Raw genomic sequence first — 23478 nt, forward strand, 5'->3', positions numbered from 1 at the left:
CTGTATAAGAAAATTAAATCAGATATTGAAGATAGTAGCCATCAAATCAAAGAAGATGTTACTAAAATATTTGAGCTATTAAAAACACAAGATGACGCAATTACAAAGATAAAGGAAGATCAGAAAAACTTATATGCTGAAAATAACCAATTAAATATGAAGATTAAAACTTTGGAAACAAAATTGCTTGATCAAGAAGATAAATACCGCAGAAATAACATCAGAATCAGAGGAATATCGGAATCCGTATCTCAAGAAAACTTAGATATTTATCTATTGGATTTAATACATGAGGTTATCCCCAATCAAGAATTTAAGTATTCTCCAATGGAATTATACTACAGAATAAAAAAACCAAGTCAAATAAATCAAGACTCTCCTAGAGATGTTCTTGTAAGATTTTCAAGTTCATATATAAAAGAAAGATTTAACAAAGGTTTACGAAACAATATGACATTGAATGATAAATTTAAACATCTTAAGTTCTATTCAGATATATCTTCAACGATAAGGAAAGAGAGAAAACAATTTGATGAACTTACTACAATTCTAAGACAAAAAAAAATAGAATATAAATGGGGATTCCCCACTAGCATTAAATTAGTATATGAAGGTACCTCTGTGAATATTAAAAATATAGAAACTGGAAGACAAAAATTTAAAATATGGGGATTTCTATGAGATAAGGAATACACAAATTGTATGTTAAACTATACTAAATATATATATAGATATTAGGAATATCTAGAGTCTTCTGAATGTATTTAAGAGTTATTCTATACATATATTGGAGGGTAAATGTTTTTTGTTTTTTTTTTTTTTTGTTTGTTTTTTTTCCTTTCTCTCACTACACTTTGAGAGTGGAATAAAACACAATATTTACATTCATGTAATTATATTTATAAACCTAGAGGATCTGTAATACGTTCCACATACACTTATTACACTTATTATCACTATTACACTATATAACACATAGAGAAATTTTAGAGAAATTTCATCTATAATAATAATGCACATAAACAACTCCTATTTTTTTTTTTTTTTTTTTTTTTTTTTTTTTTTCTCAACCACAATATTTATTTATTTATAATGCACTTGCGATTTTTGTAAATATATTTTTATATATGAGGAAGCGCACTATGCTTCACACATATATTTACTTTTATACTACACAATGTTATATTACATTATAACACTAGAGGAAGTCTCCTCTATAAAAATAATACACTTAATAACACCTTTTTTTTTTTTTTTTTTTTTTTTTTTTTCTTTCTTTTCTGCTCTTTTTCCTCTCTTTTTTCTATACTATAAACAATAATAATAACTTTTGATTATAGGAAGTCATCCCTTTGATTGGATTACAGGATGTTATTCCTTTGATCATGAATAGCTTTCTCCCGTTGAAATTTTTTTTAATGAATAATGCACCGAGATGATACTGGATATTATATATGAATATGAACGCTGCTATGTAACTTTAATTTTCATCTATGTCTTTTTTTATGAATTTATGAATCTGTTTATACTCTCTTCTTTTTTGATACTGAAATATTATATATGAATATGAATATTGCTATGTAATTTTAATTTTTATTTTTTGAATTTATGAATTTGTTTACATTCTCCTCTTTTTCCATCTACTTAAATCCATAGGGTTATAGACTAGAGGGAGAGATAAGAATAGGTTTACTAAACAGAATAATGTAGCCAATAAACATTGCACCCCCTCGCCAGGCAATACCTGTACTTAGACAGGACGAATTTTGAGAAAGAGATTCTTAAAATTGGAATTTTTGTATTTTTATGTAGAATGAATGTTATGAATGTTGTTAGTAATAAAAAGAATTATAAGGTATCTCTAATAATCTATAAAAAAAGAGAACTATGGGTACTTCCCTGATATTAGCCTCAATTAATGCGCAAGGATTAAATTCCCCTCAAAAAAGGTATCATCTATATAATTTGATGTTACAGGAAAAAGTCGATATTATAATGATTCAGGAAACACACTGGATAACAAATCCCCAAAAACTTTGGAAATATAGTCTATATCCTGAAGTATATTTTTCAAATTTAGAAGGGAACAATAAAAAAAGAGGAACAGCAATTATAATTACTAACAAAGTTAAATTCGAATTAATATATCATGAAGATGATAAACAAGGTAGATCACAAATATTAATATGTAAAATTAATGATATATTATACACATTGGTGAATATATATGCTCCTAATAAAAACCCTTCTAAATTTGTGAAAAATTTTTTTACTAGAGTACAACAAATAAAGAAAGGAATATTATATATGGGGGGTGACTTTAATTGTATAGTGGATCCGAAAAAGGATAAAAAAATATCTATAACATCAATATTAGACCCCTATATAATAACAGAAGCAAGAAATATATCCGCCTTTATAGAAAATAACCAACTGTATGATATTTGGAGAATCTTACACCCTAATGAAACAGATTTTACCTTTTTCTCCCAATCACATAGATCCTATTCTAGAATCGATTATATATTAACGGAACCAGACAACCTAAAATCAATAATAAGTTCTAATATAGGGCAAATTACATGGTCAGATCATGCACCGATTTTTATTAAATTTAAGAATAACCAAAATTATAGAACACATTGGAGATGGAGATTAGATGACACATTATTAAACAACATGGAAATATCAGAGGAACTAAAGAAACAAGCTAATATGTTTATTGAAACAAATAACAATGGGGAAGTAACAAATTTAACATTGTGGAATACGTTTAAATGTTATATGCGAGGATGCCTAATAAAAATAGCTTCTAATATTAGGAAGAAATCAGCACAAAGTTTAGCAGATCTATATATTGAATTAGCAAAAAAAGAAAGATTAAATAAAGACAATCTTAATATAACAAATACACTAGAACTTAATAAAATAAGAACAGAAATTAACATAAAACTAGATGAAAGGGTGGAGAGGGGACTCTTAAAAATGAAACAAAGATGGTATTACGGTAGCAATCGAGTAGGTAAATATTTAACTAATAAATTGAAATATGAAAAGAAAAAAAATATGATAAAAAAGATTATAGTTGGAAACGAAACCCATTTAAACCCAACAGAAATTGCTAAATGTTTCGAGAATTATTATAAATCATTATATAATTTAGAAGGCCCTTTAAAATCACAAATCGAAATTAGAAGATATTTGCAATCTCTTAATCTACCGAAGTTAAAAGAACAACATTTTGAAACATTAGTTGCTCCAATATCTGAGGAAGAAATTAAAACATGTATAGAAAATTTAGAAAAGAAAAAAGCTCCAGGGCCCGATGGGTATACAGCGACATTCTATCTAGCATTTAAAGATATAATTATTCCATTATTATCCAAGTCCTTTAGAGAAATAGCAAATGGTTTGGATTTTCCTTCTGAAATGTTATTAGCCTCTATATGTCCAATATTGAAACCCAATAAAGATGCAAGTAATGTATCTAATTATAGGCCTATCTCATTAATCAATATAGATATTAAAATCTATTCAAAAATTTTAGCAGAAAGATTGAAGATCTATCTTCCAGAATTAATCCACCCGGATCAAGCAGGGTTTATTATAGGCAGACATTTATCTGATAACACTCGTAAGATAATAAACCTGATGGATATAGTTAATAAAAGATCAACATATACAGCTTTTCTTGCATTAGATGCAGAAAAAGCTTTTGACCGAGTGGACTGGAAATTCTTGTCTGAAACCTTAGAAATCTTCGGCTTACCCAGCGAATTTAACAGACAGATTTTAGCATTATATAAAAATACTACTGCTCAAATTACAGGATTAATGACAACATCAGATAGCTTTAAAATAAATAATGGAACAAGGCAAGGATGCCCTTTGGCACCATTACTTTATGCTCTCTCAATTGAGCCTTTAGCTCAATCTATAAGAAATTCTAGTGGGATAACAGGCATCAAAATAAATCAATACGAATTTAAAATTACACTGTTTGCAGACGATATTATTTTAACACTATCAAATCCGGATAAATCAATAAAATACGTGCTGGAAATAATAGAAAAATATGGTAAATTTTCCAACTATAAATTAAACATTAATAAAACTCAAATTATTGCTATTAACCAAACTAAAGAACAAGCAGCATTGATGAGAACATATATAAATGTAGCTTGGAATATCGATATATTAGAGTACCTAGGAATAAAAATCAAATTTAACCTCAAAGAAATGGTAAGAGAAAATTATTATATATTAATAAAGAAAATGGAAATAAAATTGAAAAAATGGAAAGATCTTGAAATCTCCTGGTTAGGGAGAATAAATGCTTTTAACGCATATTACTTACCAAAAATACTATACTTATTAAGAGCGATCCCGTTAAGAGTCCCCTACTCTATCCTTTCTCAAATCCAAAAGCTGATATCAAATTATATTTGGCAAAACAAACTTCCAAGAATCCCCTTTAATAGATTAACTAAAAAAATTCAAGCAGGAGGTCTCTCGGTTCCTGATATTAAAGATCTCCATGAAACTTGTATGATGTATCATCTACTCCTTGTGGATAGACCTGAGCATGATAAAACTGCATGGTTTATAATTGAAAAAGGAACTATAAATCTTTTAAGATTTTCAGATATTATCTGGATGATATACGAAACAGATACATATATTAAGACCGAAAGCTCAATTATTAAGGATTTAATTATAACAATAGACAAAATGAAAAAAATAATGAACATAACAAAAGGATTGCTATCCACCACACCAATAGAGATCTTAACAAACTATATAAGGGATCTGGACCTAACCAAATGGAAATATACAAATATTAAATGTATTTCCGATCTATATAATATACGATCCCTTTTATCCTGGTTCTCTATTCAATCGAAGGGGGAGCTCCCCAATTCAGAATTATTTAATTATATTAGGATAAAGCATTTCCTTAAAACAGTTGACTATATAAACCTTCCAATACTTGAAGAATTCTTAAAAAAACATCATAAAACTAGATTAATCCATCGATTAACTATGTTAAAATACAACTTAGAAGCAGATAACAGCATCTCTATTAAAGAAAAATGGGAACAGGATACTGGAGAGATTTATTCAAAAGAAAAATGGTTACATGCTTATACAGAAATTAAGAAATACTCACACTGTTTAGGGATGCATGAACTCCATTATAAAATTATTCATAGATGGTATAGAACACCAGTTCAAATCTCTAAATATGACAAACAAACCTCTAAACTTTGTTGGAGGTGTGGTAAAGAAAACGGTACAATTTTTCATATGTGGTGGGGATGTGAAGAAGTGAGAAAAATAGTAGAAACTCTCTTCAAAGTAATTAATGAATTAGTTGGCTGCAAAATTGAGCCTTCCCCTCAAATTTTTATTCTACATATGGATCTCACGAAATTTAATAAAATACATAGAAACTTTATAATACAACTATTATTAGCCTGCAAATTAGTTATCGCAAAGAATTGGAAAAAGAGTGGGGGAATATCCTGGGATGAGATCCAAGCTCAGATCCACTTTCAATGTAAAATGGAGAAAGGCTACTATGGAAGCATAGCTAAAAATAATAAATATAGAGATATATGGAAACCCTGGATAATCCATAATTAATATGGCGCTAAATAAAGGGAAAAAACAAAAAATAAACAAAATTATAATACTTAAATAAGAGATATCCTTATATTTGTACAAGGAATGTGTGTTATTAGGAATTTGCAATAATCTAACTAATATATAAATTTTTGCCTGCAATTAAAAGATTACGTCTAAATAACATGAGAAAGGGACATTATATATATTTTATTCCTATGTAATGTGCAATATGTTTGTATGTGGAAGTCCTCCGTGGAATTGTGAAATTGTATGTATATTTATGTATATTTATTATGTATGAGTCTATTTTTGTAGTTATATAAACTAATAAAAATTAAAATTTAAAAAAAAAAGGAAAAGACTAATGCGCCCTTTGTAGGTTCAGTGATCATAGCTTTTTTGCTATTTGTTTAAAAGCTTTCCGACACGAGTTGGGAAGCTCTATGCGTGTGGGAAGATCAGGTTGCAGACTTCGTTTTTGGCAAAATGTCTAGTCTGCTGCGTTTGGGTTGACTTTTGCCGCTCCAATGCCGCGCTGCGCTCCTTCTTTGTGGCGGTGCTGGGGAGTCCGGTCGTCCGTGCGCTGCCGCTAGTGAGCCTTTCGCTCGTTCGTCGCGAGGCATACAGACAGGTGAACTGTCCGAGATTTTGTGCGGTTTTAAAACGGAAACAATTTTGCTAGGTACTTTTTATAATCTTAGGTGCAAAATGTTGGCACTGGCGATGCTGCTTAAGACAAAAAGAAATTGAAGGCAATCAGGCTTTTTTGGTGTTTGGGAAAAGGATGGGCTAAACACGCCACAATGGGGAAGGATTCTAAGCCTTACCTAACCCTAAACTGTCAACCGTAAACCATTAACAGTACTCCGACGCTAACTGTAACTGTGCCTCTTCAAAGCCATGAGCTTAACCCGCCCCTAACCCAAGCTCTATCACCAAACCTTTCCATGCTTAAGCGTTTCTAAGCGCTAACTTTGGAAAGGTGGTTTAATTAGAAAGATTTGATTTGTGGAAAAGATATATTTGCTTTCAAAGGAAACAGCATCAGGCAACTTGGTATTTGTGAAGCCGATGGGTTCAGCACGCCACCATTGGGGAAAAAGAGTAGTAATCAGATTCCATCCCGAAGCCTTACCCCTAACCTTGTAACACAGCCCAAAGCATGTGTGCCAGGAACTTCTGGTGGCTGCAGCGGAAGGGGAAGTTGCGGGCCCCCGTAGGCAAAGCGGTGGGGGAGGTACAATCTTCAGCTTTTCTTTTCTTAAAGCAAACAAAATTGTTTCAGAGAAGCAAGCTCGCGCCCCGGTCACTAAGACTGCTGGAAGGTTTGTTTGAGCTGCCGCCTCATTTGAATACCCATGATGCACTGGGAAACGCCCCACCTTATTGTTAGTTTAATAAGACTTTAAAGCAGCCCAATATTAAATAGTTCCAATCCCTTTGCAATCGTGTTTTGCATGTGTTAAAGGTTCCAATGATCAGGCAAGAGCTGGGTGGGATTAATTAAACACACCTTAACCTCGAGGAGCACTGCCTGTGTCCGGGCCGTTGCCCTGCGGCATGTTTGGGCATACTCTGGTTTCTCTTCAGACCGAATAAATCTTTCGCCTTTTACTAAAGATTTCCGTGGGGAGGAACGACCATGAGTCGTAACTAATTTCTTGATGCCTGGCGTTTGCTGGGCTTCTTTGCTGTTGTTAACGATAGATCAAAAAGATTGCTTGCTCTAGTCGCAAGCTTTGCCCTGGCTGAGGACTGTGTCGCACCCAGAAGCGCAAAATATCCTGCCTGTGTCATGCTATGTACTGTTTGGGGTTGTAGAAATGCTTTAAGGAGGCAGGGTTAGACCACGCCCTCCAGACTCTATGCAAATAAGCCTGTGCATACGCTTTCAAACATGTTCCCAATTGTTCTTTATCGTAATACACAAACCAAACAACAAAAAACTGCCCTTAAATGTTTAACATTGAGATCTCTGTTCCTCACATGTGCAGTTGTATTATTCATTTCCTCAAATAGCAACAGTGAAACATCTGGAAAAAGCACTCACCACGTGCTTAAGGGGCCGCTTTTCAGCATGGAAAAGACTAATGCGCCCTTTGTAGGTTCAGTGATCATAGCTTTTTTGCTGTTTGTTTAAAAGCTTTCCGACACGAGTTGGGAAGCTCTATGCGTGTGGAAAGATCAGGTTGCAGACTTCGTTTTTGGCAAAATGTCTAGTCTGCTGCGTTTGGGTTGACTTTTGGCGCTCCAATGCCGCGCTGCGCTCCTTCTTTGTGGCGGTGCTGGGGAGTCCGGTCGTCCGTGCGCTGCCGCTAGTGAGCCTTTCGCTCGTTCGTCGCGAGGCATACAGACAGGTGAACTGTCCGAGATTTTGTGCGGTTTTAAAACGGAAACAATTTTGCTAGGTACTTTTTATAATCTTAGGTGCAAAATGTTGGCACTGGCGATGCTGCTTAAGACAAAAAGAAATTGAAGGCAATCAGGCTTTTTTGGTGTTTGGGAAAAGGATGGGCTAAACACGCCACAATGGGGAAGGATTCTAAGCCTTACCTAACCCTAAACTGTCAACCGTAAACCATTAACAGTACTCCGACGCTAACTGTAACTGTGCCTCTTCAAAGCCATGAGCTTAACCCGCCCCTAACCCAAGCTCTGTCACCAAACCTTTCCATGCTTAAGCGTTTCTAAGCGCTAACTTTGGAAAGGTGGTTTAATTAGAAAGATTTGATTTGTGGAAAAGATATATTTGCTTTCAAAGGAAACAGCATCAGGCAACTTGGTATTTGTGAAGCCGATGGGTTCAGCACGCCACCATTGGGGAAAAAGAGTAGTAATCAGATTCCATCCCGAAGCCTTACCCCTAACCTTGTAACACAGCCCAAAGCATGTGTGCCAGGAACTTCTGGTGGCTGCAGCGGAAGGGGAAGTTGCGGGCCCCCGTAGGCAAAGCGGTGGGGGAGGAACAATCTTCAGCTTTTCTTTTCTTAAAGCAAACAAAATTGTTTCAGAGAAGCAAGCTCGCGCCCCGGTCACTAAGACTGCTGGAAGGTTTGTTTGAGCTGCCGCCTCATTTGAATACCCATGATGCACTGGGAAACGCCCCACCTTATTGTTAGTTTAATAAGACTTTAAAGCAGCCCAATATTAAATGGTTCCAATCCCTTTGCAATCGTGTTTTGCATGTGTTAAAGGTTCCAATGATCAGGCAAGAGCTGGGTGGGATTAATTAAACACACCTTAACATCGAGGAGCACTGCCTGTGTCCGGGCCGTTGCCCTGCGGCATGTTTGGGTATACTCTGGTTTCTCTTCAGACCGAATAAATCTTTCGCCTTTTACTAAAGATTTCCGTGGGGAGGAACAACCATGAGTCGTAACCAATTTTTTGATGCCTGGCGTTTGCTGGGCTTCTTTGCTGTTGTTAACGATAGATCAAAAAGATTGCTTGCTCTAGTCGCAAGCTTTCCCCTGGCTGAGGACTGTGTCGCACCCAGAAGCGCAAAATATCCTGCCTGTGTCATGCTATGTACTGTTTGGGGTTGTAGAAATGCTTTAAGGAGGCAGGGTTAGACCATGCCCTCCAGACTCTATGCAAATAAGCCTGTGCATACGCTTTCAAACATGTTCCCAATTGTTCTTTATCATAATACACAAACCAAACAACAAAAAACTGCCCTTAAATGTTTAACATTGAGGTCTCTGTTCCTCACATGTGCAGTTGTATTATTCATTTCCTCAAATAGCAACAGTGAAACATCTGGAAAAAGCACTCACCACGTGCTTAAGGGGCCGCTTTTCAGCATGGAAAAGACTAATGCGCCCTTTGTAGGTTCAGTGATCATAGCTTTTTTGCTATTTGTTTAAAAGCTTTCCGACACGAGTTGGGAAGCTCTATGCGTGTGGGAAGATCAGGTTGCAGACTTCGTTTTTGGCAAAATGTCTAGTCTGCTGCGTTTGGGTTGACTTTTGCCGCTCCAATGCCGCGCTGCGCTCCTTCTTTGTGGCGGTGCTGGGGAGTCCGGTCGTCCGTGCGCTGCCGCTAGTGAGCCTTTCGCTCGTTCGTCGCGAGGCATACAGACAGGTGAACTGTCCGAGATTTTGTGCGGTTTTAAAACGGAAACAATTTTGCTAGGTACTTTTTATAATCTTAGGTGCAAAATGTTGGCACTGGCGATGCTGCTTAAGACAAAAAGAAATTGAAGGCAATCAGGCTTTTTTGGTGTTTGGGAAAAGGATGGGCTAAACACGCCACAATGGGGAAGGATTCTAAGCCTTACCTAACCCTAAACTGTCAACCGTAAACCATTAACAGTACTCCGACGCTAACTGTAACTGTGCCTCTTCAAAGCCATGAGCTTAACCCGCCCCTAACCCAAGCTCTATCACCAAACCTTTCCATGCTTAAGCGTTTCTAACCGCTAACTTTGGAAAGGTGGTTTAATTAGAAAGATTTCATTTGTGGAAAAGATATATTTGCTTTCAAAGGAAACAGCATCAGGCAACTTGGTATTTGTGAAGCCGATGGGTTCAGCACGCCACCATTGGGGAAAAAGAGTAGTAATCAGATTCCATCCCGAAGCCTTACCCCTAACCTTGTAACACAGCCCAAAGCATGTGTGCCAGGAACTTCTGGTGGCTGCAGCGGAAGGGGAAGTTGCGGGCCCCCGTAGGCAAAGCGGTGGGGGAGGTACAATCTTCAGCTTTTCTTTTCTTAAAGCAAACAAAATTGTTTCAGAGAAGCAAGCTCGCGCCCCGGTCACTAAGACTGCTGGAAGGTTTGTTTGAGCTGCCGCCTCATTTGAATACCCATGATGCACTGGGAAACGCCCCACCTTATTGTTAGTTTAATAAGACTTTAAAGCAGCCCAATATTAAATGGTTCCAATCCCTTTGCAATCGTGTTTTGCATGTGTTAAAGGTTCCAATGATCAGGCAAGAGCTGGGTGGGATTAATTAAACACACCTTAACATCGAGGAGCACTGCCTGTGTCCGGGCCGTTGCCCTGCGGCATGTTTGGGTATACTCTGGTTTCTCTTCAGACCGAATAAATCTTTCGCCTTTTACTAAAGATTTCCGTGGGGAGGAACAACCATGAGTCGTAACCAATTTTTTGATGCCTGGCGTTTGCTGGGCTTCTTTGCTGTTGTTAACGATAGATCAAAAAGATTGCTTGCTCTAGTCGCAAGCTTTCCCCTGGCTGAGGACTGTGTCGCACCCAGAAGCGCAAAATATCCTGCCTGTGTCATGCTATGTACTGTTTGGGGTTGTAGAAATGCTTTAAGGAGGCAGGGTTAGACCACGCCCTCCAGACTCTATGCAAATAAGCCTGTGCATACGCTTTCAAACATGTTCCCAATTGTTCTTTATCATAATACACAAACCAAACAACAAAAAACTGCCCTTAAATGTTTAACATTGAGGTCTCTGTTCCTCACATGTGCAGTTGTATTATTCATTTCCTCAAATAGCAACAGTGAAACATCTGGAAAAAGCACTCACCACGTGCTTAAGGGGCCGCTTTTCAGCATGGAAAAGACTAATGCGCCCTTTGTAGGTTCAGTGATCATAGCTTTTTTGCTATTTGTTTAAAAGCTTTCCGACACGAGTTGGGAAGCTCTATGCGTGTGGGAAGATCAGGTTGCAGACTTCGTTTTTGGCAAAATGTCTAGTCTGCTGCGTTTGGGTTGACTTTTGCCGCTCCAATGCCGCGCTGCGCTCCTTCTTTGTGGCGGTGCTGGGGAGTCCGGTCGTCCGTGCGCTGCCGCTAGTGAGCCTTTCGCTCGTTCGTCGCGAGGCATACAGACAGGTGAACTGTCCGAGATTTTGTGCGGTTTTAAAACGGAAACAATTTTGCTAGGTACTTTTTATAATCTTAGGTGCAAAATGTTGGCACTGGCGATGCTGCTTAAGACAAAAAGAAATTGAAGGCAATCAGGCTTTTTTGGTGTTTGGGAAAAGGATGGGCTAAACACGCCACAATGGGGAAGGATTCTAAGCCTTACCTAACCCTAAACTGTCAACCGTAAACCATTAACAGTACTCCGACGCTAACTGTAACTGTGCCTCTTCAAAGCCATGAGCTTAACCCGCCCCTAACCCAAGCTCTATCACCAAACCTTTCCATGCTTAAGCGTTTCTAACCGCTAACTTTGGAAAGGTGGTTTAATTAGAAAGATTTCATTTGTGGAAAAGATATATTTGCTTTCAAAGGAAACAGCATCAGGCAACTTGGTATTTGTGAAGCCGATGGGTTCAGCACGCCACCATTGGGGAAAAAGAGTAGTAATCAGATTCCATCCCGAAGCCTTACCCCTAACCTTGTAACACAGCCCAAAGCATGTGTGCCAGGAACTTCTGGTGGCTGCAGCGGAAGGGGAAGTTGCGGGCCCCCGTAGGCAAAGCGGTGGGGGAGGTACAATCTTCAGCTTTTCTTTTCTTAAAGCAAACAAAATTGTTTCAGAGAAGCAAGCTCGCGCCCCGGTCACTAAGACTGCTGGAAGGTTTGTTTGAGCTGCCGCCTCATTTGAATACCCATGATGCACTGGGAAACGCCCCACCTTATTGTTAGTTTAATAAGACTTTAAAGCAGCCCAATATTAAATAGTTCCAATCCCTTTGCAATCGTGTTTTGCATGTGTTAAAGGTTCCAATGATCAGGCAAGAGCTGGGTGGGATTAATTAAACACACCTTAACCTCGAGGAGCACTGCCTGTGTCCGGGCCGTTGCCCTGTGGCATGTTTGGGCATACTCTGGTTTCTCTTCAGACCGAATAAATCTTTCGCCTTTTACTAAAGATTTCCGTGGGGAGGAACGACCATGAGTCGTAACTAATTTCTTGATGCCTGGCGTTTGCTGGGCTTCTTTGCTGTTGTTAACGATAGATCAAAAAGATTGCTTGCTCTAGTCGCAAGCTTTGCCCTGGCTGAGGACTGTGTCGCACCCAGAAGCGCAAAATATCCTGCCTGTGTCATGCTATGTACTGTTTGGGGTTGTAGAAATGCTTTAAGGAGGCAGGGTTAGACCACGCCCTCCAGACTCTATGCAAATAAGCCTGTGCATACGCTTTCAAACATGTTCCCAATTGTTCTTTATCGTAATACACAAACCAAACAACAAAAAACTGCCCTTAAATGTTTAACATTGAGATCTCTGTTCCTCACATGTGCAGTTGTATTATTCATTTCCTCAAATAGCAACAGTGAAACATCTGGAAAAAGCACTCACCACGTGCTTAAGGGGCCGCTTTTCAGCATGGAAAAGACTAATGCGCCCTTTGTAGGTTCAGTGATCGTAGCTTTTTTGCTGTTTGTTTCAAAGCTTTCCGACACGAGTTGGGAAGCTCTATGCGTGTGGAAAGATCAGGTTGCAGACTTCGTTTTTGGCAAAATGTCTAGTCTGCTGCGTTTGGGTTGACTTTTGCCGCTCCAATGCCGCGCTGCGCTCCTTCTTTGTGGCGGTGCTGGGGAGTCCGGTCGTCCGTGCGCTGCCGCTAGTGAGCCTTTCGCTCGTTCGTCGCGAGGCATACAGACAGGTGAACTGTCCGAGATTTTGTGCGGTTTTAAAACGGAAACAATTTTGCTAGGTACTTTTTATAATCTTAGGTGCAAAATGTTGGCACTGGCGATGCTGCTTAAGACAAAAAGAAATTGAAGGCAATCAGGCTTTTTTGGTGTTTGGGAAAAGGATGGGCTAAACACGCCACAATGGGGAAGGATTCTAAGCCTTACCTAACCCTAAACTGTCAACCGTAAACCATTAACAGTACTCCGACGCTAACTGTAACTGTGCCTCTTCAAAGCCATGAGCTTAACCCGCCCCTAACCCAAGCTCTATCACCAAACCTTTCCATGCTTAAGCGTTTCTAACCGCTAACTTTGGAAAGGTGGTTTAATTAGAAAGATTTGATTTGTGGAAAAGATATATTTGCTTTCAAAGGAAACAGCATCAGGCAACTTGGTATTTGTGAAGCCGATGGGTTCAGCACGCCACCATTGGGGAAAAAGAGTAGTAATCAGATTCCATCCCGAAGCCTTACCCCTAACCTTGTAACACAGCCCAAAGCATGTGTGCCAGGAACTTCTGGTGGCTGCAGCGGAAGGGGAAGTTGCGGGCCCCCGTAGGCAAAGCGGTGGGGGAGGTACAATCTTCAGCTTTTCTTTTCTTAAAGCAAACAAAATTGTTTCAGAGAAGCAAGCTCGCGCCCCGGTCACTAAGACTGCTGGAAGGTTTGTTTGAGCTGCCGCCTCATTTGAATACCCATGATGCACTGGGAAACGCCCCACCTTATTGTTAGTTTAATAAGACTTTAAAGCAGCCCAATATTAAATAGTTCCAATCCCTTTGCAATCGTGTTTTGCATGTGTTAAAGGTTCCAATGATCAGGCAAGAGCTGGGTGGGATTAATTAAACACACCTTAACCTCGAGGAGCACTGCCTGTGTCCGGGCCGTTGCCCTGCGGCATGTTTGGGTATACTCTGGTTTCTCTTCAGACCGAATAAATCTTTCGCCTTTTACTAAAGATTTCCGTGGGGAGGAACAACCATGAGTCGTAACCAATTTTTTGATGCCTGGCGTTTGCTGGGCTTCTTTGCTGTTGTTAACGATAGATCAAAAAGATTGCTTGCTCTAGTCGCAAGCTTTCCCCTGGCTGAGGACTGTGTCGCACCCAGAAGCGCAAAATATCCTGCCTGTGTCATGCTATGTACTGTTTGGGGTTGTAGAAATGCTTTAAGGAGGCAGGGTTAGACCACGCCCTCCAGACTCTATGCAAATAAGCCTGTGCATACGCTTTCAAACATGTTCCCAATTGTTCTTTATCATAATACACAAACCAAACAACAAAAAACTGCCCTTAAATGTTTAACATTGAGGTCTCTGTTCCTCACATGTGCAGTTGTATTATTCATTTCCTCAAATAGCAACAGTGAAACATCTGGAAAAAGCACTCACCACGTGCTTAAGGGGCCGCTTTTCAGCATGGAAAAGACTAATGCGCCCTTTGTAGGTTCAGTGATCATAGCTTTTTTGCTATTTGTTTAAAAGCTTTCCGACACGAGTTGGGAAGCTCTATGCGTGTGGGAAGATCAGGTTGCAGACTTCGTTTTTGGCAAAATGTCTAGTCTGCTGCGTTTGGGTTGACTTTTGCCGCTCCAATGCCGCGCTGCGCTCCTTCTTTGTGGCGGTGCTGGGGAGTCCGGTCGTCCGTGCGCTGCCGCTAGTGAGCCTTTCGCTCGTTCGTCGCGAGGCATACAGACAGGTGAACTGTCCGAGATTTTGTGCGGTTTTAAAACGGAAACAATTTTGCTAGGTACTTTTTATAATCTTAGGTGCAAAATGTTGGCACTGGCGATGCTGCTTAAGACAAAAAGAAATTGAAGGCAATCAGGCTTTTTTGGTGTTTGGGAAAAGGATGGGCTAAACACGCCACAATGGGGAAGGATTCTAAGCCTTACCTAACCCTAAACTGTCAACCGTAAACCATTAACAGTACTCCGACGCTAACTGTAACTGTGCCTCTTCAAAGCCATGAGCTTAACCCGCCCCTAACCCAAGCTCTATCACCAAACCTTTCCATGCTTAAGCGTTTCTAACCGCTAACTTTGGAAAGGTGGTTTAATTAGAAAGATTTCATTTGTGGAAAAGATATATTTGCTTTCAAAGGAAACAGCATCAGGCAACTTGGTATTTGTGAAGCCGATGGGTTCAGCACGCCACCATTGGGGAAAAAGAGTAGTAATCAGATTCCATCCCGAAGCCTTACCCCTAACCTTGTAACACAGCCCAAAGCATGTGTGCCAGGAACTTCTGGTGGCTGCAGCGGAAGGGGAAGTTGCGGGCCCCCGTAGGCAAAGCGGTGGGGGAGGTACAATCTTCAGCTTTTCTTTTCTTAAAGCAAACAAAATTGTTTCAGAGAAGCAAGCTCGCGCCCCGGTCACTAAGACTGCTGGAAGGTTTGTTTGAGCTGCCGCCTCATTTGAATACCCATGATGCACTGGGAAACGCCCCACCTTATTGTTAGTTTAATAAGACTTTAAAGCAGCCCAATATTAAATAGTTCCAATCCCTGTGCAATCGTGTTTTGCATGTGTTAAAGGTTCCAATGATCAGGCAAGAGCTGGGTGGGATTAATTAAACACACCTTAACCTCGAGGAGCACTGCCTGTGTCCGGGCCGTTGCCCTGTGGCATGTTTGGGCATACTCTGGTTTCTCTTCAGACCGAATAAATCTTTCGCCTTTTACTAAAGATTTCCGTGGGGAGGAACGACCATGAGTCGTAACTAATTTCTTGATGCCTGGCGTTTGCTGGGCTTCTTTGCTGTTGTTAACGATAGATCAAAAAGATTGCTTGCTCTAGTCGCAAGCTTTGCCCTGGCTGAGGACTGTGTCGCACCCAGAAGCGCAAAATATCCTGCCTGTGTCATGCTATGTACTGTTTGGGGTTGTAGAAATGCTTTAAGGAGGCAGGGTTAGACCACGCCCTCCAGACTCTATGCAAATAAGCCTGTGCATACGCTTTCAAACATGTTCCCAATTGTTCTTTATCGTAATACACAAACCAAACAACAAAAAACTGCCCTTAAATGTTTAACATTGAGATCTCTGTTCCTCACATGTGCAGTTGTATTATTCATTTCCTCAAATAGCAACAGTGAAACATCTGGAAAAAGCACTCACCACGTGCTTAAGGGGCCGCTTTTCAGCATGGAAAAGACTAATGCGCCCTTTGTAGGTACAGTGATCGTAGCTTTTTTGCTGTTTGTTTCAAAGCTTTCCGACACGAGTTGGGAAGCTCTATGCGTGTGGAAAGATCAGGTTGCAGACTTCGTTTTTGGCAAAATGTCTAGTCTGCTGCGTTTGGGTTGACTTTTGCCGCTCCAATGCCGCGCTGCGCTCCTTCTTTGTGGCGGTGCTGGGGAGTCCGGTCGTCCGTGCGCTGCCGCTAGTGAGCCTTTCGCTCGTTCGTCGCGAGGCATACAGACAGGTGAACTGTCCGAGATTTTGTGCGGTTTTAAAACGGAAACAATTTTGCTAGGTACTTTTTATAATCTTAGGTGCAAAATGTTGGCACTGGCGATGCTGCTTAAGACAAAAAGAAATTGAAGGCAATCAGGCTTTTTTGGTGTTTGGGAAAAGGATGGGCTAAACACGCCACAATGGGGAAGGATTCTAAGCCTTACCTAACCCTAAACTGTCAACCGTAAACCATTAACAGTACTCCGACGCTAACTGTAACTGTGCCTCTTCAAAGCCATGAGCTTAACCCGCCCCTAACCCAAGCTCTATCACCAAACCTTTCCATGCTTAAGCGTTTCTAACCGCTAACTTTGGAAAGGTGGTTTAATTAGAAAGATTTGATTTGTGGAAAAGATATATTTGCTTTCAAAGGAAACAGCATCAGGCAACTTGGTATTTGTGAAGCCGATGGGTTCAGCACGCCACCATTGGGGAAAAAGAGTAGTAATCAGATTCCATCCCGAAGCCTTACCCCTAACCTTGTAACACAGCCCAAAGCATGTGTGCCAGGAACTTCTGGTGGCTGCAGCGGAAGGGGAAGTTGCGGGCCCCCGTAGGCAAAGCGGTGGGGGAGGTACAATCTTCAGCTTTTCTTTTCTTAAAGCAAACAAAATTGTTTCAGAGAAGCAAGCTCGCGCCCCGGTCACTAAGACTGCTGGAAGGTTTGTTTGAGCTGCCGCCTCATTTGAATACCCATGATGCACTGGGAAACGCCCCACCTTATTGTTAGTTTAATAAGACTTTAAAGCAGCCCAATATTAAATAGTTCCAATCCCTTTGCAATCGTGTTTTGCATGTGTTAAAGGTTCCAATGATCAGGCAAGAGCTGGGTGGGATTAATTAAACACACCTTAACCTCGAGGAGCACTGCCTGTGTCCGGGCCGTTGCCCTGCGGCATGTTTGGGTATACTCTGGTTTCTCTTCAGACCGAATAAATCTTTCGCCTTTTACTAAAGATTTCCGTGGGGAGGAACAACCATGAGTCGTAACCAATTTTTTGATGCCTGGCGTTTGCTGGGCTTCTTTGCTGTTGTTAACGATAGATCAAAAAGATTGCTTGCTCTAGTCGCAAGCTTTCCCCTGGCTGAGGACTGTGTCGCACCCAGAAGCGCAAAATATCCTGCCTGTGTCATGCTATGTACTGTTTGGGGTTGTAGAAATGCTTTAAGGAGGCAGGGTTAGACCACGCCCTCCAGACTCTATGCAAATAAGCCTGTGCATACGCTTTCAAACATGTTCCCAATTGTTCTTTATCATAATACACAAACCAAACAACAAAAAACTGCCCTTAAATGTTTAACATTGAGGTCTCTGTTCCTCACATGTGCAGTTGTATTATTCATTTCCTCAAATAGCAACAGTGAAACATCTGGAAAAAGCACTCACCACGTGCTTAAGGGGCCGCTTTTCAGCATGGAAAAGACTAATGCGCCCTTTGTAGGTTCAGTGATCATAGCTTTTTTGCTATTTGTTTAAAAGCTTTCCGACACGAGTTGGGAAGCTCTATGCGTGTGGGAAGATCAGGTTGCAGACTTCGTTTTTGGCAAAATGTCTAGTCTGCTGCGTTTGGGTTGACTTTTGCCGCTCCAATGCCGCGCTGCGCTCCTTCTTTGTGGCGGTGCTGGGGAGTCCGGTCGTCCGTGCGCTGCCGCTAGTGAGCCTTTCGCTCGTTCGTCGCGAGGCATACAGACAGGTGAACTGTCCGAGATTTTGTGCGGTTTTAAAACGGAAACAATTTTGCTAGGTACTTTTTATAATCTTAGGTGCAAAATGTTGGCACTGGCGATGCTGCTTAAGACAAAAAGAAATTGAAGGCAATCAGGCTTTTTTGGTGTTTGGGAAAAGGATGGGCTAAACACGCCACAATGGGGAAGGATTCTAAGCCTTACCTAACCCTAAACTGTCAACCGTAAACCATTAACAGTACTCCGACGCTAACTGTAACTGTGCCTCTTCAAAGCCATGAGCTTAACCCGCCCCTAACCCAAGCTCTATCACCAAACCTTTCCATGCTTAAGCGTTTCTAACCGCTAACTTTGGAAAGGTGGTTTAATTAGAAAGATTTCATTTGTGGAAAAGATATATTTGCTTTCAAAGGAAACAGCATCAGGCAACTTGGTATTTGTGAAGCCGATGGGTTCAGCACGCCACCATTGGGGAAAAAGAGTAGTAATCAGATTCCATCCCGAAGCCTTACCCCTAACCTTGTAACACAGCCCAAAGCATGTGTGCCAGGAACTTCTGGTGGCTGCAGCGGAAGGGGAAGTTGCGGGCCCCCGTAGGCAAAGCGGTGGGGGAGGTACAATCTTCAGCTTTTCTTTTCTTAAAGCAAACAAAATTGTTTCAGAGAAGCAAGCTCGCGCCCCGGTCACTAAGACTGCTGGAAGGTTTGTTTGAGCTGCCGCCTCATTTGAATACCCATGATGCACTGGGAAACGCCCCACCTTATTGTTAGTTTAATAAGACTTTAAAGCAGCCCAATATTAAATAGTTCCAATCCCTGTGCAATCGTGTTTTGCATGTGTTAAAGGTTCCAATGATCAGGCAAGAGCTGGGTGGGATTAATTAAACACACCTTAACCTCGAGGAGCACTGCCTGTGTCCGGGCCGTTGCCCTGTGGCATGTTTGGGCATACTCTGGTTTCTCTTCAGACCGAATAAATCTTTCGCCTTTTACTAAAGATTTCCGTGGGGAGGAACGACCATGAGTCGTAACTAATTTCTTGATGCCTGGCGTTTGCTGGGCTTCTTTGCTGTTGTTAACGATAGATCAAAAAGATTGCTTGCTCTAGTCGCAAGCTTTGCCCTGGCTGAGGACTGTGTCGCACCCAGAAGCGCAAAATATCCTGCCTGTGTCATGCTATGTACTGTTTGGGGTTGTAGAAATGCTTTAAGGAGGCAGGGTTAGACCACGCCCTCCAGACTCTATGCAAATAAGCCTGTGCATACGCTTTCAAACATGTTCCCAATTGTTCTTTATCGTAATACACAAACCAAACAACAAAAAACTGCCCTTAAATGTTTAACATTGAGATCTCTGTTCCTCACATGTGCAGTTGTATTATTCATTTCCTCAAATAGCAACAGTGAAACATCTGGAAAAAGCACTCACCACGTGCTTAAGGGGCCGCTTTTCAGCATGGAAAAGACTAATGCGCCCTTTGTAGGTTCAGTGATCGTAGCTTTTTTGCTGTTTGTTTCAAAGCTTTCCGACACGAGTTGGGAAGCTCTATGCGTGTGGAAAGATCAGGTTGCAGACTTCGTTTTTGGCAAAATGTCTAGTCTGCTGCGTTTGGGTTGACTTTTGCCGCTCCAATGCCGCGCTGCGCTCCTTCTTTGTGGCGGTGCTGGGGAGTCCGGTCGTCCGTGCGCTGCCGCTAGTGAGCCTTTCGCTCGTTCGTCGCGAGGCATACAGACAGGTGAACTGTCCGAGATTTTGTGCGGTTTTAAAACGGAAACAATTTTGCTAGGTACTTTTTATAATCTTAGGTGCAAAATGTTGGCACTGGCGATGCTGCTTAAGACAAAAAGAAATTGAAGGCAATCAGGCTTTTTTGGTGTTTGGGAAAAGGATGGGCTAAACACGCCACAATGGGGAAGGATTCTAAGCCTTACCTAACCCTAAACTGTCAACCGTAAACCATTAACAGTACTCCGACGCTAACTGTAACTGTGCCTCTTCAAAGCCATGAGCTTAACCCGCCCCTAACCCAAGCTCTATCACCAAACCTTTCCATGCTTAAGCGTTTCTAACCGCTAACTTTGGAAAGGTGGTTTAATTAGAAAGATTTGATTTGTGGAAAAGATATATTTGCTTTCAAAGGAAACAGCATCAGGCAACTTGGTATTTGTGAAGCCGATGGGTTCAGCACGCCACCATTGGGGAAAAAGAGTAGTAATCAGATTCCATCCCGAAGCCTTACCCCTAACCTTGTAACACAGCCCAAAGCATGTGTGCCAGGAACTTCTGGTGGCTGCAGCGGAAGGGGAAGTTGCGGGCCCCCGTAGGCAAAGCGGTGGGGGAGGAACAATCTTCAGCTTTTCTTTTCTTAAAGCAAACAAAATTGTTTCAGAGAAGCAAGCTCGCGCCCCGGTCACTAAGACTGCTGGAAGGTTTGTTTGAGCTGCCGCCTCATTTGAATACCCATGATGCACTGGGAAACGCCCCACCTTATTGTTAGTTTAATAAGACTTTAAAGCAGCCCAATATTAAATGGTTCCAATCCCTTTGCAATCGTGTTTTGCATGTGTTAAAGGTTCCAATGATCAGGCAAGAGCTGGGTGGGATTAATTAAACACACCTTAACATCGAGGAGCACTGCCTGTGTCCGGGCCGTTGCCCTGCGGCATGTTTGGGTATACTCTGGTTTCTCTTCAGACCGAATAAATCTTTCGCCTTTTACTAAAGATTTCCGTGGGGAGGAACGACCATGAGTCGTAACCAATTTTTTGATGCCTGGCGTTTGCTGGGCTTCTTTGCTGTTGTTAACGATAGATCAAAAAGATTGCTTGCTCTAGTCGCAAGCTTTGCCCTGGCTGAGGACTGTGTCGCACCCAGAAGCGCAAAATATCCTGCCTGTGTCATGCTATGTACTGTTTGGGGTTGTAGAAATGCTTTAAGGAGGCAGGGTTAGACCACGCCCTCCAGACTCTATGCAAATAGAGCGTTTGAAAATACGCTTTCAAACATGTTCCCAATTGTTCTTTATCGTAATACACAAACCAAACAACAAAAAACTGCCCTTAAATGTTTAACATTGAGATCTCTGTTCCTCACATGTGCAGTTGTATTATTCATTTCCTCAAATAGCAACAGTGAAACATCTGGAAAAAGCACTCACCACGTGCTTAAGGGGCCGCTTTTCAGCATGGAAAAGACTAATGCGCCCTTTGTAGGTTCAGTGATCATAGCTTTTTTGCTATTTGTTTAAAAGCTTTCCGACACGAGTTGGGAAGCTCTATGCGTGTGGAAAGATCAGGTTGCAGACTTCGTTTTTGGCAAAATGTCTAGTCTGCTGCGTTTGGGTTGACTTTTGCCGCTCCAATGCCGCGCTGCGCTCCTTCTTTGTGGCGGTGCTGGGGAGTCCGGTCGTCCGTGCGCTGCCGCTAGTGAGCCTTTCGCTCGTTCGTCGCGAGGCATACAGACAGGTGAACTGTCCGAGATTTTGTGCGGTTTTAAAACGGAAACAATTTTGCTAGGTACTTTTTATAATCTTAGGTGCAAAATGTTGGCACTGGCGATGCTGCTTAAGACAAAAAGAAATTGAAGGCAATCAGGCTTTTTTGGTGTTTGGGAAAAGGATGGGCTAAACACGCCACAATGGGGAAGGATTCTAAGCCTTACCTAACCCTAAACTGTCAACCGTAAACCATTAACAGTACTCCGACGCTAACTGTAACTGTGCCTCTTCAAAGCCATGAGCTTAACCCGCCCCTAACCCAAGCTCTATCACCAAACCTTTCCATGCTTAAGCGTTTCTAAGCGCTAACTTTGGAAAGGTGGTTTAATTAGAAAGATTTGATTTGTGGAAAAGATATATTTGCTTTCAAAGGAAACAGCATCAGGCAACTTGGTATTTGTGAAGCCGATGGGTTCAGCACGCCACCATTGGGGAAAAAGAGTAGTAATCAGATTCCATCCCGAAGCCTTACCCCTAACCTTGTAACACAGCCCAAAGCATGTGTGCCAGGAACTTCTGGTGGCTGCAGCGGAAGGGGAAGTTGCGGGCCCCCGTAGGCAAAGCGGTGGGGGAGGAACAATCTTCAGCTTTTCTTTTCTTAAAGCAAACAAAATTGTTTCAGAGAAGCAAGCTCGCGCCCCGGTCACTAAGACTGCTGGAAGGTTTGTTTGAGCTGCCGCCTCATTTGAATACCCATGATGCACTGGGAAACGCCCCACCTTATTGTTAGTTTAATAAGACTTTAAAGCAGCCCAATATTAAATAGTTCCAATCCCTTTGCAATCGTGTTTTGCATGTGTTAAAGGTTCCAATGATCAGGCAAGAGCTGGGTGGGATTAATTAAACACACCTTAACATCGAGGAGCACTGCCTGTGTCCGGGCCGTTGCCCTGCGGCATGCTTGGGCATACTCTGGTTTCTCTTCAGACCGAATAAATCTTTCGCCTTTTACTAAAGATTTCCGTGGGGAGGAACGACCATGAGTCGTAACCAATTTTTTGATGCCTGGCGTTTGCTGGGCTTCTTTGCTGTTGTTAACGATAGATCAAAAAGATTGCTTGCTCTAGTCGCAAGCTTTGCCCTGGCTGAGGACTGTGTCGCACCCAGAAGCGCAAAATATCCTGCCTGTGTCATGCTATGTACTGTTTGGGGTTGTAGAAATGCTTTAAGGAGGCAGGGTTAGACCACGCCCTCCAGACTCTATGCAAATAAGCCTGTGCATACGCTTTCAAACATGTTCCCAATTGTTCTTTATCATAATACACAAACCAAACAACAAAAAACTGCCCTTAAATGTTTAACATTGAGGTCTCTGTTCCTCACATGTGCAGTTGTATTATTCATTTCCTCAAATAGCAACAGTGAAACATCTGGAAAAAGCACTCACCACGTGCTTAAGGGGCCGCTTTTCAGCATGGAAAAGACTAATGCGCCCTTTGTAGGTTCAGTGATCATAGCTTTTTTGCTATTTGTTTAAAAGCTTTCCGACACGAGTTGGGAAGCTCTATGCGTGTGGGAAGATCAGGTTGCAGACTTCGTTTTTGGCAAAATGTCTAGTCTGCTGCGTTTGGGTTGACTTTTGCCGCTCCAATGCCGCGCTGCGCTCCTTCTTTGTGGCGGTGCTGGGGAGTCCGGTCGTCCGTGCGCTGC

General features: G+C 41.4%; 10 non-coding genes across 10 annotated transcripts; all 10 read left to right on the plus strand.

The window, feature by feature from the left end:
- Positions 1-7198: 7198 nt before the first annotated feature.
- On the plus strand, positions 7199-7313 carry LOC149277228 (U5 spliceosomal RNA). Its single transcript, XR_016279248.1, has one exon. It is a non-coding gene; the product is annotated as a U5 spliceosomal RNA (small nuclear RNA).
- Positions 7314-8924: 1611 nt separating this feature from the next.
- LOC149277229 (U5 spliceosomal RNA) lies at positions 8925-9039 on the plus strand. The gene has a single exon (XR_016279180.1). It is a non-coding gene; the product is annotated as a U5 spliceosomal RNA (small nuclear RNA).
- A 1611-nt stretch (positions 9040-10650) lies between these two features.
- Positions 10651-10765, plus strand: LOC149277230 (U5 spliceosomal RNA). The gene has a single exon (XR_016279286.1). It is a non-coding gene; the product is annotated as a U5 spliceosomal RNA (small nuclear RNA).
- Positions 10766-12376: 1611 nt separating this feature from the next.
- LOC149277231 (U5 spliceosomal RNA) lies at positions 12377-12491 on the plus strand. The gene has a single exon (XR_016279249.1). It is a non-coding gene; the product is annotated as a U5 spliceosomal RNA (small nuclear RNA).
- A 1611-nt stretch (positions 12492-14102) lies between these two features.
- On the plus strand, positions 14103-14217 carry LOC149277232 (U5 spliceosomal RNA). Its single transcript, XR_016279297.1, has one exon. It is a non-coding gene; the product is annotated as a U5 spliceosomal RNA (small nuclear RNA).
- Positions 14218-15828: 1611 nt separating this feature from the next.
- Positions 15829-15943, plus strand: LOC149277233 (U5 spliceosomal RNA). The gene has a single exon (XR_016279250.1). It is a non-coding gene; the product is annotated as a U5 spliceosomal RNA (small nuclear RNA).
- A 1611-nt stretch (positions 15944-17554) lies between these two features.
- On the plus strand, positions 17555-17669 carry LOC149277234 (U5 spliceosomal RNA). Its single transcript, XR_016279308.1, has one exon. It is a non-coding gene; the product is annotated as a U5 spliceosomal RNA (small nuclear RNA).
- A 1611-nt stretch (positions 17670-19280) lies between these two features.
- LOC149277235 (U5 spliceosomal RNA) lies at positions 19281-19395 on the plus strand. Its single transcript, XR_016279251.1, has one exon. It is a non-coding gene; the product is annotated as a U5 spliceosomal RNA (small nuclear RNA).
- Positions 19396-21006: 1611 nt separating this feature from the next.
- LOC149277236 (U5 spliceosomal RNA) lies at positions 21007-21121 on the plus strand. The gene has a single exon (XR_016279114.1). It is a non-coding gene; the product is annotated as a U5 spliceosomal RNA (small nuclear RNA).
- Positions 21122-22735: 1614 nt separating this feature from the next.
- On the plus strand, positions 22736-22850 carry LOC149277237 (U5 spliceosomal RNA). Its single transcript, XR_016279115.1, has one exon. It is a non-coding gene; the product is annotated as a U5 spliceosomal RNA (small nuclear RNA).
- Positions 22851-23478: the final 628 nt, after the last annotated feature.

This window comes from Sceloporus occidentalis, unplaced genomic scaffold, assembly GCF_023333645.1.
Source record: "Sceloporus occidentalis isolate IW3139 unplaced genomic scaffold, rSceOcc1.0.p SCAF_220, whole genome shotgun sequence".
NCBI classification, from domain to species: Eukaryota; Metazoa; Chordata; class Lepidosauria; order Squamata; family Phrynosomatidae; genus Sceloporus; species Sceloporus occidentalis.